Here is a 13,794-nt window from a genome sequence, read left to right on the forward strand (position 1 = left end):
GACAGACAGAGATGTCATCTTTGGTTTGTTGCCGGTTCCACGTGATAGCGAGGCCAGGAATAGGGAGAGAGTGCAGTTGGACACGTGGCTGCAGGTTTGAAGTATGCAGGAGGGCTTTAGGTGTTGGATAATTGGAGCGCATTCCGGGGAAGGTGGGACCTGTAAAAGCAGGACGGGTTGCATCTGAACCAGAGGGGCACCAATATCCTGGGAGGGAGGTTTTCTAGTACTCTTCGGGAGGGCTTAAGCTAATTTGGCAGGGGAATGGGAACCGGATTTTTAGTCCAGCAACTAAGATAGCCGATATTCAGGACGCCAAAGCGTGTAGTGAGGCAGTAGGGAAGGGAACACTGACAAAGGGGAGCACTTGCAGGCACGGAGATGGGTTGAAGTGTGTATACTTCAACGCAAGAAGCACCAGGAATAACGTGGGTGAACTTAAGGCATGGATCGGTACTTGGGACTACGATATGGTGGCAATCACGGAAACGTGGAGAGAAGAGGGGCAGAAATGGTTGTTGTCGGTCCCTGGTTATTGATGTTTCAATAACATAAGGGAGGATGGTAAAAGTGATGAGGGGGGCGGTGGCATTGTTAATTAGAGATAGTATAACATCTGCAGGAAGACATTTCTAGGAGGATCTGCCAACTGAGGTATTATGGGTTGAAGTCAGAAATAGGAGAGGAGCAGTCACCTTGTTGGGAGTTTTCAATAGGCCCCCCAACAGCAGCAGAGATGTGGAGGACAGATTGGGGAACACGTTGTGGAAAGGTGCAGAAGTCACAGGGTAGTAGTCATGGGTGACTTCAACTTCCCAAACATGGAGTGGAAACTCTTTATATCATATAGTGTGGCTGGAGTGGTGTTTGTGCGGTGTGTCCAGGAAGTACTTGGTAATGAGCCAGGGCAAGTGATAGATTTGTTTGTGGGGGAGCATTTTGGAGATAGTGAGCCTAATTCTGTGACTTTCCCTTTAGTAATGGAGAGGGATAGGTGTGTGCAACAGGGCAAGGTTTACACTTGTGGGAAGGATAAACACGATGCTGTCAGACAAGTATGTCCATCATTCAGGGAAGAGATTGTCGAGTGAGGGAACCATGCTTGACAAGAGAGGTCGAATGTCTTGTTAAGAGGAAGAAGGATACTTATGTAAGGCTGAGGAAAGAAGGTTAAAACAGAGTGCTGGGGGACACAAGATAGCCAGTAGGGAATCGAAGAAATGGATTAGTAGAGGTAAGAGAGGGCATTAGAATTAGAATTAGAACAGTACAGCACAGAACAGGCCCTTCGGCCCTCAATGTTGTGCCGAGCAATAATCACCCTACACAAGCCCACGTATCCACCCTATACCAGTAATCCAACAACCCCCATTAACATTATTTTTTAGGACACTAAGGGCAATTTATCATGGCCAATCCACCTAACCCGCACATCTTTGGACTGTGGGAAGAAACCGGAGCACCCGGAGGAAACCCACGCACACACGGGGAGGACGTGCAGACTCCGCACAGACAGTGACCCAGCCGGGAATCGAACCTGGGACCCTGGAGCTGTGAAGCATTGATGCTAACCACCATGCTACCGTGGTGCCCAAAAATATTTTTGGCTGTATCCGCCCACAAACAAATCTATCACTTGCCCTGGCTCATTACCAAGTACTTTCTGGAATCACCGCACAAACACCACTCCAGCCAAACTATATGATCTGTTCAGGACGCCAAAGCGAGTAGTGAGGCAGTAGGGAAGGGAACACTAACAAAGGGGAGCACTTGCAGGCACGGAGATGGGTTGAAGTGTGTATACTTCAACGCAAGAAGCACCAGGAATAAGGTGGGTGAACTTAAGGCATGGATCGGTACTTGGGACTACGATATGGTGGCAATCACGGAAACGTGGATAGAAGAGGGGCAGAAATGGTTGTTGTAGGTCCCTGGTTGACGCCCGTGGCATGAAAAATATTTGGGCGGGTAGGATCAATGGAAACCAGAGGCCTTTTACACATATGTGAGAAATATGAGAATGACTCGAGCGAGGATAGGTCCGATCAAGGACAGTAGCGGGAGAGTGTGTATTGAGTCTGAAGATGTAGGAGAGGTCTTGAACGAGTGCTTTTCTTCAGTGTTTACAAATGCGGGGGCCATATTGTTGGAGAGGACAGTGTGAATCAGACTGTTAAGCTCGATGTGATACTTTTTAGGAAGGAAGGTATGTTGGGTATTTTGAAAAACTTGAGGATAGACAAGTCCCCCGGGCCTGACGGAATATATCCAAGAATTCTATGGTAAGCAAGAGATGAAATTGCACTGTCAACAGGTGTGGTACCATGGGATTGGGGAGTGGCGAATGCCGTGCCCCTCTTCAAAAAAGAGAATGGCGTTAACCCTGGGAATTACAGGCCAGTTAGTCTTACGTCGGTGGTAGGCAAAATAATGGAAAGGGAATTGAGGGATAGGATTTCTGAGCATCTGGAAAGACACTGCATGATTACGGATAGTCAGCACGGATTTGTAAGGGGAAGGTCTTCATAGAATTTATCATAGTATTTACAGTGCAGAAGGAGGCCATTCGGCCCATCGAGTCTGCACCTTCTCATGGAAAGGGCACCCTACCCAAGGTCAACACCTCCACCCTATCCCCATAACCCAGTAACCCCACCCAACACTAAAGGCAATTTTGGACACTGTGGGCAATTAATCATGGCCAATCCACCTAACCTGCACATCTTTGGACTGTGGGAGGAAACCGGAGCACCCGGAGAAAACCCACGCACACACGGGGAGGATGTGCATGCTCCGCACAGACTGTGACCCAAGCCGGAATCGAACCTGGGACCCTGGAGCTGTGAAGCAATTGTGCTATCCACAATGCTACCATGCTGCCTTACAAGTCTTATTGATTTCTTTGAGGAAGTGACCAAGCATGTGGATGAAGGTAAAGCAGTGGATGTAGTGTACATGGATTTGAGTAAGGCATTTGATAAGATTCCCCATAGTAGGCTGATGCAGAAAGTAAGGAGGCATGGGATAGTCAGAAAGTTGGCCAGTTGGATAACGAACTGACTAACCACTAGAAGTCAGGGAGTGGTGATGGATGGCAGATATTCAGTCTGGAGCCCGTTACCAGTGGCGTACCGCAGGTATCAGTTCTGTGTCCTCTGCTGTTTGTGATTTTCATTAATGACTTGGATGAGGGAGCTAAAGGGTGGGTCAGTAAATTTGCAGACGATACGAAGATTGGTGTAGTTGTGGATAGTGAGGAGGGCTGTTGTCGACTGCAAAGAGTCATAAATAGGACGAAGAGCTGGGCTGAGAAGTTGCAGATGGAGTTTAACCCTGAAAAGTGTGAGGTTCTCCATTTTGGAAGGACAAATATGAAGGAGGAATACAGAGTTAACGGGAGGGTTCTTGGCAATGTGGAGGAGCAGAAAGATCTTGGGGTCTATGTTCATTATTCTTTGAAAGTTGCCACTGAAGTGGATAGATCTGTGAAGAAAGCTTATGGTGTGCTGGTGTTCATTAGCAGAGGCATTGAATTTTAGAGCCATGATGTAATGATGCAGCTGTACAAAACCTTGGTAAGGCCACATTTGGAGTACTGTGTGCAGTTCTGGTCGCCTCATTTTAGGAATGATATGAAAGCTGTGGATACGATAGAAAGGAGATTTACGAGGATGTTGCCTGGAATGGAGAGTAGGTCTTACGAGGAAAGGTTGAGGGTTCTCGGCCTTTTCTCTACTGCCTCCCGAAAATACACAAGGCCAACACACCAGGCCGTCCTATCGTTTCAGGCAATGGGACCCTGTGTGAGAACCTCTCTGGCCACATCGAGGGCATCTTGAAACCCATCGTACAAGGTACACCCAGCTTCTGTCGCGACACGACGGACTTCCTACAGAAACTCAGCACCCATGGACCAGTTGAACCAGGAACATTCCTCGTCACAATGGATGTCTCGGCACTCTACACCAGCATCCCCCATGACGACGGCATTGCTGCAACAGCCTCAGTCCTCAACACCGACAACTGCCAATCTCCAGACGCAATTCTGCAACTCATCCGTTTCATTCTAGACCACAACGTCTTCACCTTCGACAACAAATTCTTCATCCAGACGCACGGAACAGCCATGGGGACCAAATTTGCACCTCAATATGCCAACATCTTCATGCACAAGTTTGAACAGGACTTCCTCACCACACAGGACTTTCAACCGATGCTATACACCAGATACATCGATGACATTTTTTTCCTTTGGACCCACGGCGAGACATCACTGAAACGACTACACGATGACATCAATAAGTTCCATCCCACCATCAAACTCACCATGGACTATTCTCCAAATTCAGTTCCATTCTTGGACACACTCGTCTCCATCAAGGACGGTCACCTCAGCACCTCGCTTTACCGCAAGCCCACAGATAATCTCACGATGCTCCACTTCTCCAGCTTTCACCCGAAACACATTAAAGAAGCCATCCCCTATGGACAAGCCCTCCGTATACACAGGATCTGCTCAGACAAGGAGGAGCGCAACAGACACCTACAGATGCTGAAAGATGCCCTCGTACGAACGGGATATGGCGCTCGACTCATTGATCGACAGTTCCACCGCGCCACAGCAAAAAACCGCACCGACCTCCTCAGAAGACAAACACGGGACACCACTGACAGAGTACCCTTCGTCGTCCAGTACTTTCCTGGGGCGGAGAAACTACGACATCTTCTTCGCAGCCTCCAACACATCATCAGCGAGGATGGACATCTTGCCAAGGTCATCCCCACACCCCCACTACTGGCCTTCAAACAACCGCGCAACCTCAAACAAACCATTGTTTGCAGCAAATTACCCAGCCTTCAGAACAGCAACCACAACACCACAAAACCCTGCCAGGGTAATCTCTGCAAGACATGCCAGATCATCGACATGGACACCACCATTACACGTGGAAACACCACCCACCAGGTACGCGGCGCATACTCGTGCGACTCGACCAATGTAGTCTACCTCATACGCTGCAGGAAAGGATGTCCCGAAGCGTGGTACATTGGCGAGACCATGCAGACACTGCGACAACGAATAAACGGGCATCGTGCGACTATCAACAGGCAGGACTGTTCCCTTCCAGTTGGGGAACACTTCAGCAGTCAAGGACATTCAGCCTCTGATCTCCGGGTCAGCATTCTACAAGGAGGCCTTCTGGAGACGCGACAACGCAAAATTGCTGAGCAAAAATTTATAGCTAAGTTCCGCACGCATGAATGCGGACTCAACCGGGATCTGGGATTCATGTCGCATTACATTCGGCCCCCACCAACAAGCCTGGACTTGCAGAGGCCTACCGACTGAACTGGCTTGGGATAATTCACACCTCTTTAACCTGGAGTTACCTCTCTCTCTGCATCTTTGATGATTTGATTGCCTGCAGGTGCTCGCATTCCGGGGCATCTCTGACTGTGTCTATATAAACATTTCTGGAACAAGCCTTTCCATTCACCTGAAGAAGGAGCCGTGCTCCGAAAGCTCGTGTTTGAAACAAACCTGTTGGACTTTAACCTGGTGTTGTAAGACTTCTTACTGTGCTCACCCCAGTCCAACGCCGGCATCTCCACATCATTTTCTCATTGGAACGGAGAAGGATGAGGAGCGACTTGATAGAGGTTTATAAGATGATATGGGGAATAGATAGAGTAGACAGTCGGAGACCTTTTTCCTCGTGTGGAACAAACCATTACAAGGGGACATAAATTTAAGGTGAATGGTGGAAGATATAGGGGAATGTCAGAGGCTGGTTCTTTACCCAGAGAGTAGTGGGGGCATGGAATGCACTGCCTGTGGAAGTAGTGGAGTCGGAAACATTAGGGACCTTCAAGCGGCTATTGGATAGGTGCATGGATTAATGGAATGTAGATTAATTTGTTTTTAAGGGCAGCACGGTAGCATTGTAAATAGCACAATTGCTTCACAGCTCCAGGTTCCCAGGTTCAATTCCGGCTTGCGTCACTGTCTGTGCGGAGTATGCACATCCTCCTCGTGTGTGCGTGGGTTTCCTCCCGGTGCTCCGGTTTCCTCCCACAGTCCAAAGATGTGCAGGTTAGGTGGCTTATCCATGATAAATTGCCCTTCGTGTCCAAAATTGCCCTGAGTGTTCGGTGGGGTTACTGAGTTATGGGGATAGGGTGGAGGTGTGGACCGTGGGTAGGGTGCTCTTTCCAAGAGCGGTGCAGACTCGATGGGCTGGGTGGCCTCCTTCAGCAATGCAAATTCTATGATAATCTATGATTAATCTACGACAAATGTTCGGCACAAACTCGTGGGCCGAAGGGCCTTTTCTGTGTTGCATTTTTCCATGTTCCATATTCTAATATTTGCATGACGAAAGAACAAAGAACAAAGATAAGAACAGCACAGGAACAGGTCCTCCGGACCTCGAATTCTGTGCAGACCATGCAACCCGTCTAAACTAACATCGCCTGCACTTCCGGGGTCCGTATATCTCTACCCATCCTATTCATTGCATTGTCAAGACGCACCTTAAACGCCACTATCGTTCCTGCTTCCAATACCTTCTCCGGCAGCGAGTTCCAGGCACCCACAACCCTCTGTGTAAAAAGACGTTCTCGTGCATCTCCTCTAAACCTTGCCCCTCGCACCCTGAACTTATTCCCCCAGGTAATTGACCCCTCTACTCTGGGAAAAACTATCCACTCTGTCCATTCTCCCTATAATTTTGTACACCTCGATCAGGTCGCCATTCAACCTCCTTCATTCAAGTGAGAACAAACCAAGTTTATTCAACCTCTCCTCATAGCTAATGCCCTCCATACCAGTTAACATCGTGGTAAATCTCTTCTGCACACTCTCTAATGTCTCCACATCCTTCTGGTAGTGTGGCGACAAGAATTGAACACTATAGTGTGGCGTAACAAAGGTTCAATACAGCTGCAATATGACGTGCCAATTTTTATACTCTGTGCCCCGGCCAATGAAGGCAAGCATGCCGTTTGCCTTAGAACATAAAACATAGAAAAGTACAGCACAGAACAGGCCTTTCGGCCCACGATGCTGTGCCGAACATTTGTCCGAGTTTAATCAAAGATTATCAGATAATTTACAGTGCAGAAGGAGACCATTCGGCCCATCAAGTCTTTACCGGCTCTTGGAAAGTGCACCCTGACCAAGGTCAACACCTTCACCCGATCCCCGTAAACGAGTAACCCCACCCAACACAAAGGGCAATTTTGGACACTAAGGCAATTTATCATGGCCAATCTACCTAAACTGCACATCTTTGGACTGTGGGAGGAACCCGGAGCACCCGGAGGAAACCCACTCACACACGGGGAGGAAGTGCAGAGTCCGCACAGACAGTGACCCAAGCCGGGAGTCGAACCTGGAACCATGGAGCTATGAAGCAATTCTGCTATGCACAATGCTACCGTGCTGCCCTTCAGAACAAACTAATCTGCACTCCATCATTCTACCGTAATCCATGTATCTATCCAATAGCCGATTGAAGGTCCCTAAGTTTCCGACTCAACTACTTCCACAGGAAGTGCATTCCATGCCCCCACTACTCTCTGGGTAAAGAACCTACCTCTGACATCCCCCCTATATCTTGCACCATACATCTTAAATTTATGCCCCCTTGTAATGGATTGTTCCACCCGGGGAAAATGTCTCTGCCTGTCTACTCTATCTATTCCCCTGATCATCTTAAGCCTTCTTGAGTACCTTCACCACCTGTGTTGCCCCTTCAGTGAACTGTGGACCTGTACACCAAATCTCGCTGACTATGAATACGCTTGAAGGTTGTACAATTCATTGTGTTTTCCCTACGTGCATTAGACATTCCAAAGTGCATTACCTCACATTTGTGCGGATTAAGCTCCAGCTGCCATCTCTCTACCCAAGTCTCTCTCTACCGCTATCCGCACATCCTCCAACCTTTGTGGCATCTGCAATCTTACCAACCAGACCAGTTATTTTTTCCTCCAAATCATTTATATATACCACGAACAGCAAAGGTCCCAGCACTGATCCCTGTGGACCACTAGTCATAGCCCTCCAATCGGAATAGTACCCTTCAATTGCCTTCTATGACTTAGCCAGTTCTGTGTCCATCTTGCTAGTTCATCTCTGATCCCATGTGCCAGTTTGTCACGAGGGACCTTGTCAAAGGCCTTACTGACGTTCAGATAGACAACATCCACTGCCCGACCTGCATCAATCATCTTTGTAACCTCTTCGAAAAACTCTATCAAGTTAATGAGACACGACCTCCCCTTGACTAAACCGTGCTGCCTCTCGCTAATACGTTCACTTGCTTCCAATTGGGCGTAGATCCTGTCTCGACGTATTCTCTGCAGTAAATGTCCTACCACTGACGTAAGGCTCGCCGGCCTGTAGTACATTGGATTATCCTTGCTCCCTGCTTAAACAAATGAATAACATTGGCTATTCTCCAGTCTTCCGGGACATCACCCGAAGGCAGTGAGGATCCAGAGATCTGAGCAAGGCCTCAGCAATTTCCTCTATTGCCTCCTTCAGCATTCTGGGGTGGATCCCATCTGGCCCTGCGGAATTATCAATCTTAATTTTAAGGAGTTAGGTTGGAAGCTGAATAGCAGGAAAAGCAGAGTAGTAATTTTAGGGTTGCCACCGGTGTCACGTGGAAATGAGGCAAGGCACAGAGAATGGATGCAGCTGAACACGTGGCTACAGGGATGGTGCAGGAGGGAAGGCTTCAGATATGTTGCCATTGGGATATCTGCGGACTGTGGGAGCTGTACATGAAGGACGGATTGCACGTATACTGGAGGGGAACCAGTGTCCTGGGTTGGAGGTTTGAGATGGGAATGGGAACCATATCCATAGATTGGAGAATAGAGCAACTATCGAACAGGCAGAAATGGTATGCAACAAGTCTGTGAGGAAGTACCTTGATTGGGCAAAGTTGCACACAGTGCAATGGGTTAAAGTGCATCTGTTTCAATGCAAGACGTGTCAGTGATCAGGGCGATGAGCTTCGAGCAAGGATCAGTGCTTGGAATTACGATGTTGTGGCCATTACGGAGTCATGGATTTCACAGGGGCAGGAATGGTTATCCCGGGGTTCATGTGTTTTCAGAAGAATAGGGAGGGCGGATAATAGGAGAGGCCGTGGCACTGTTAATTTTGGAGTGCATCACAGGTGCAGAAAAGGAGGTAGGTAAGTCACTATGGGTGCAAGTTAGAAACAAGAAAGGAGCAGTCACTTTATTGGGAGTTTCTATCGACCCCCCAATAGCAGGAGAGAGATAGAGGAACAAATTGGGCGGCAGATCATGGAAAGGTGCAGAAGTAACAGTGCTCTTCGTATGGGTGACTTCAACTTTCCTAATATTGACTGGAACCTCCTTACTGCAAATGCTTTGGATGGTGCAGATTTTGTCAGATGCGTACAGGAAGGTTTCCTGACTCAATATATAGATCGGCCGACTTGGGGGGGGGGGGGGATGCATATTGGACTTGGTGCTCGGCAACGAAGCAGGCCAGGTGTCAGATGTCTCGCTGGGAGAGAAGTTCGGTGACAGTGACCAGAACTCCTTGACCTTTACCATAATCCTTGACCTTTACCATAATCATGGAGAATGATAGGACCAGACATGATGGGAAGGTACTTAATTGGGGAGGGGAAATTATAGTGATATTAGACAGCGACTTGGAGCATAAAGTGAAACGCTTATTCTTGGGGAAATGCACAACAGTAATGTGGGGGTTGTTTAATGGAGCACTTGATGCGAGGGCTGGATAGTTTGGTCCTACTGAGACGAGGAAGGAATGATACAATGAAGGAGCCTTTGGCTGACAAGAGAATTGGAGCTTCTCGTCAAGAGGAAGAAGGAAGCTTATGTAAGGTTGAGGACGCACTGATCTGACTCGGGTCTAGAGGATTACAAGGTAGCGAGGAAGGACCTCAAAAGTGGACTCAGAAGAGGTAGAAGGGAACATAAATTAGCCCTGGCGGGAAGGTTAAGGAAAACCCCAAGGCATTTTACACTTATGTGAGAAATAAGAGGATCCGAGTGAGAGTAGGGCCTACCAGGGATAGAGGAGGGGGCATGTGCCTCGAGTCTGAAGAGCTGAGGGAGGTCCTAAATTATTATTTTGCTTCAGTATTCACTGGAGATAGTAACCGTGTTTCTCATGAGAACATTGTGATCCAGGTTAATAGACTCGAACAATTTGATGTTAAGAAGGAGGATGAGCTGGAAATTTTTAAAAGCATCAGATACATAAGTCCCCTGGGTCTGACGGGATACACCCAAGGTTAATATGGGAAGCGAGGGAGGAGGTTTCTGCGCCGTCGGCGATGATCTTTGCGTGTTCACTCTCCACTGAAAATGAAATGAAATGAAAATCGCTTATTCTCACGAGTAGGCTTCAAATGAAGTTACCGTGAAAAGCCCCTGGTCGCCACATTCCGGCGCATGTCCTGGGAGGCTGTTACGGGAATCGAACCGTACTGCTGGCCTGCTTGGTCTGCTTTGAAAGCCAGCGATTTAGCCCTGTGCTAAACAGTGGAATCATATAATTTACAGTGCAGAATGAGACCATTCGGCCCATCGATTCTGCACCGGCGCTTGGAAAGAGCACCGTACCCAAGGTCCACACCTCCACGCTATCCCCATAACCGAGCAACCCCACCCAACACGAAGGGCAATTTTGTATACTATAGGCAATTTAGCATGGCCAATCCACCTGAGCCGAACATCTTTGGACGGTGGGAAGAAACCAGAGCACCCAGAGGAAAACCACGCACACACGGGGAGAATGTGCAGACACCGCACAGTGACCCAAGCCGGGAATCGAACCCGGGACCCTAGAGCTGTGAAGTAATTGTGCTATCCACAATGCTACCGTGCTGCCCCTATACTTGTACCGGATGTTTGGAGAGAGGCGAATGTTCAAGAAAAGGAATAGGAAAATTCCTGGGAATTACAGACCCGTCAGTCTTACGTCTACGGTGAGCAAAATATTGGAAAGGATTCAGAGAGATAGGATTTATGATTATTCAGAAAAATATAGTTCAATTAAAAATAGTCAGCATGGCTTTGTGAGGGGCAGATCATCCCTCAAAAGCCTAATTGAAGTCATTGAGGATGTCACGAGACACATTGATAAAGGTTCGGCAGTGGATGTGATGTATATGATTTCAGTAAGGCTTTTATAAGGTTCCCAATTGCAGGCTCATTCAGAAAGTTATACAGAATGCCGGATGCCTTCTTGACCACCTTTTCCATATGCTGCCACTTTCAGTGATCGGCGGAAATGCATTCCCAGATCTGTCTGCCTGTCAATAATCGCACGAGTTCTACCATTTACTGAGTAATTCCCACCTGCATTGGACCTTCCAAAGTGCATTTGTATACAATAAGAACAACAAATATCCCAGAACTGACCCCGGTGGAACGCCTTCCATACAGAAATGCACCCTTCTACTGCTACCCGCTGTCGTATCCAACTTGCAAGCTCCCCTCTGCTCACATGTGATTTCACTACTTGTACCAGTCTGACAGGCGGTACCTTGGAATAGGCTTCACAGAAGACCATGTATAAAACAGCTACTGCCTTTCTATCAAAACTCCGATCAAATTAGTGAAGCAAGACCTCCCTGTTCGGAGTGGATTCAGAGACATTTCAATTGCATATCAAAGTGATGTAAAGTATACAATAATAGGCACTGACATTTAAAGCGTTTGCACGTGGCACATGGCGTGGTGATAGAGTTCGATATGGAGTGCGTTCAAGGAACAATAAATATGCTTGGCTCAGAAGCTGCACTGGACCGTGTTGAAGTGACCCGGATGGTAGGCTCCAGGTTTTGACAGGAGTTAAGTTTAAGATTATGATTCCTCATTCGATACAGACCTTAAAGGTTTCTGGGTAACCAATCAATTCTATGGTTCTAATGACACAAATGGGTCAGCCAGCAATAGAGCAGACTGTAGAAGATACACTATTCACAGGAAGGAGAGATCGTACCGTTACAAACAGGTTCCTAGAATATGGAAGGTATTGGGAATTATGAGGACTGGAACGCATTTAGAACCAAGAACAGTAGGAAGGAAATGGAGAATATTAATAGGAAAATTACCACCTGAAATGCCCAGGGAGTGGTCAGTCGATGTTTTCGGTGTGAATCACAATTTCATTTTGCTTTCAACTATGCAACACGTTATAAAAGTGTTTGAAGCTAAACGTGACATGGAAAGTCGGAAGAGGAAAAAGATAATGACCAGAAAGAAGGCATTGTCCCATTAACGAGCAGTTTTATCCGAAAATGAAAGTGTTGGTTGCAGAATCCTTTAATTGTGCTGTATTGAACAGTGGCTGCACATCAACTGTGTGTAGATTGACTGGTTAACATGTCACCTGGACTCTTTGAATGCTGAAAGTCGGAACAAGGTTAAGTAATTTGAAAGTTTCACAAGTTTCAGGTTTGTGGCTAATACCCTGAAGTCACTGAAAAGAGGGGTGATGATCCATTGCAATATTGCCAGAGTGAATCATTTCATTAGCACAGTTGTATCAAATGAGATACATTTGCTGCCGAGCATACCGTGGGAATACGAGGATGGGTGGCCTTTCAACCCTTGATTTGTTGCACTCAAACGTCCAGCGAGTGGCCTTGCCCTGCTGCACGAAACAAACCCTTCATATCAGGAGCGAAGCTGAACAGGAGAAATCCGGAGTGCAGTCTGAGAACGTCAGTGGTTCTCTGTAAATCAGGTGTTTCGCGTCATTAACACTTTCATTCCTGGGCTCACCGGAGTAGATTCTGAGCTACATTTTGTAAGGTAAGTGTTTTGTTTTTGTGTTTTTGTCTTCTTCTCACAGATAGTAGAGGGTAGCAAGCCAGACTCAGTCTCCTGGACCAGCAGGTAAGTGACTGGTTCTTGACAGGTAAGTAGTTTTTCCCTTTCATGTTTCTGTTGGCATTGTTGTTGTTGTAATTTAACTTAAGGGTTTAGAAATGGCAGGAGATCCCAGACCCGTGTCGTGGTTGTCGTGTGCGATGTGGCTGTTGAGGAACACGCTCACTGTCCCTGGTTCCTTCATGTGCATGACGCGCATCCAGCTGCACCTCTTGTGAGACCGCTTGACGGCTCTGGAGCTGCGATGGATTCACATTGAAGATTCTCGATGCTGAGGATTTAATGGATAGCATGTTTAGCGAGTTGGTCACACCGCAGATAAAGAGTAATGCGGGAGATAGGAAATGGGTCACCACCAGCCAGAGGAAGAGAAGGAATGGAGTGCAGGGGTCCTCTCCCGCCATCTCACTTCAAAACAGGTCTACCGTTCTGGATATCGTTGAAGGAGATGGCTCACCAGGGGAAGGCAGCAATAGCAACGTTCATGGTACTGTGGCTATCTCTGCTGCGCAAGAGGGCATGCAAAAATGTGGCAGAGCTTTAGTGATCGGGGATTCGATTGTGAGGAGAGTAGACAGGCGTTTCTGCGGACGCAAACGAGACTCCAGGAAGATATGTTTCCTCTGGGGTGCAAGGGTCCTGGTTGTCTCAGAGAGGCTGCAGGACAATCTAAAGATGTAGGGTGAATAGACAGCTGCCGTGGTGCATATAGGCACCAATGATATAGGTACGAAAATAACGCGATGAGGTCCTATATGCTGAGTTCAGGGCCCTAGGTGATAAAGGAAAAATGAGGCCCTCAATAGTACTAATCACAGAACTGCTATCTGTGCACGTGCTGGTCAGACAGATTGGACATGATACATGTGTGGC

Source organism: Scyliorhinus canicula, chromosome 26 (genome assembly GCF_902713615.1).
Source record: "Scyliorhinus canicula chromosome 26, sScyCan1.1, whole genome shotgun sequence".
NCBI classification, from domain to species: domain Eukaryota; kingdom Metazoa; phylum Chordata; class Chondrichthyes; order Carcharhiniformes; family Scyliorhinidae; genus Scyliorhinus; species Scyliorhinus canicula.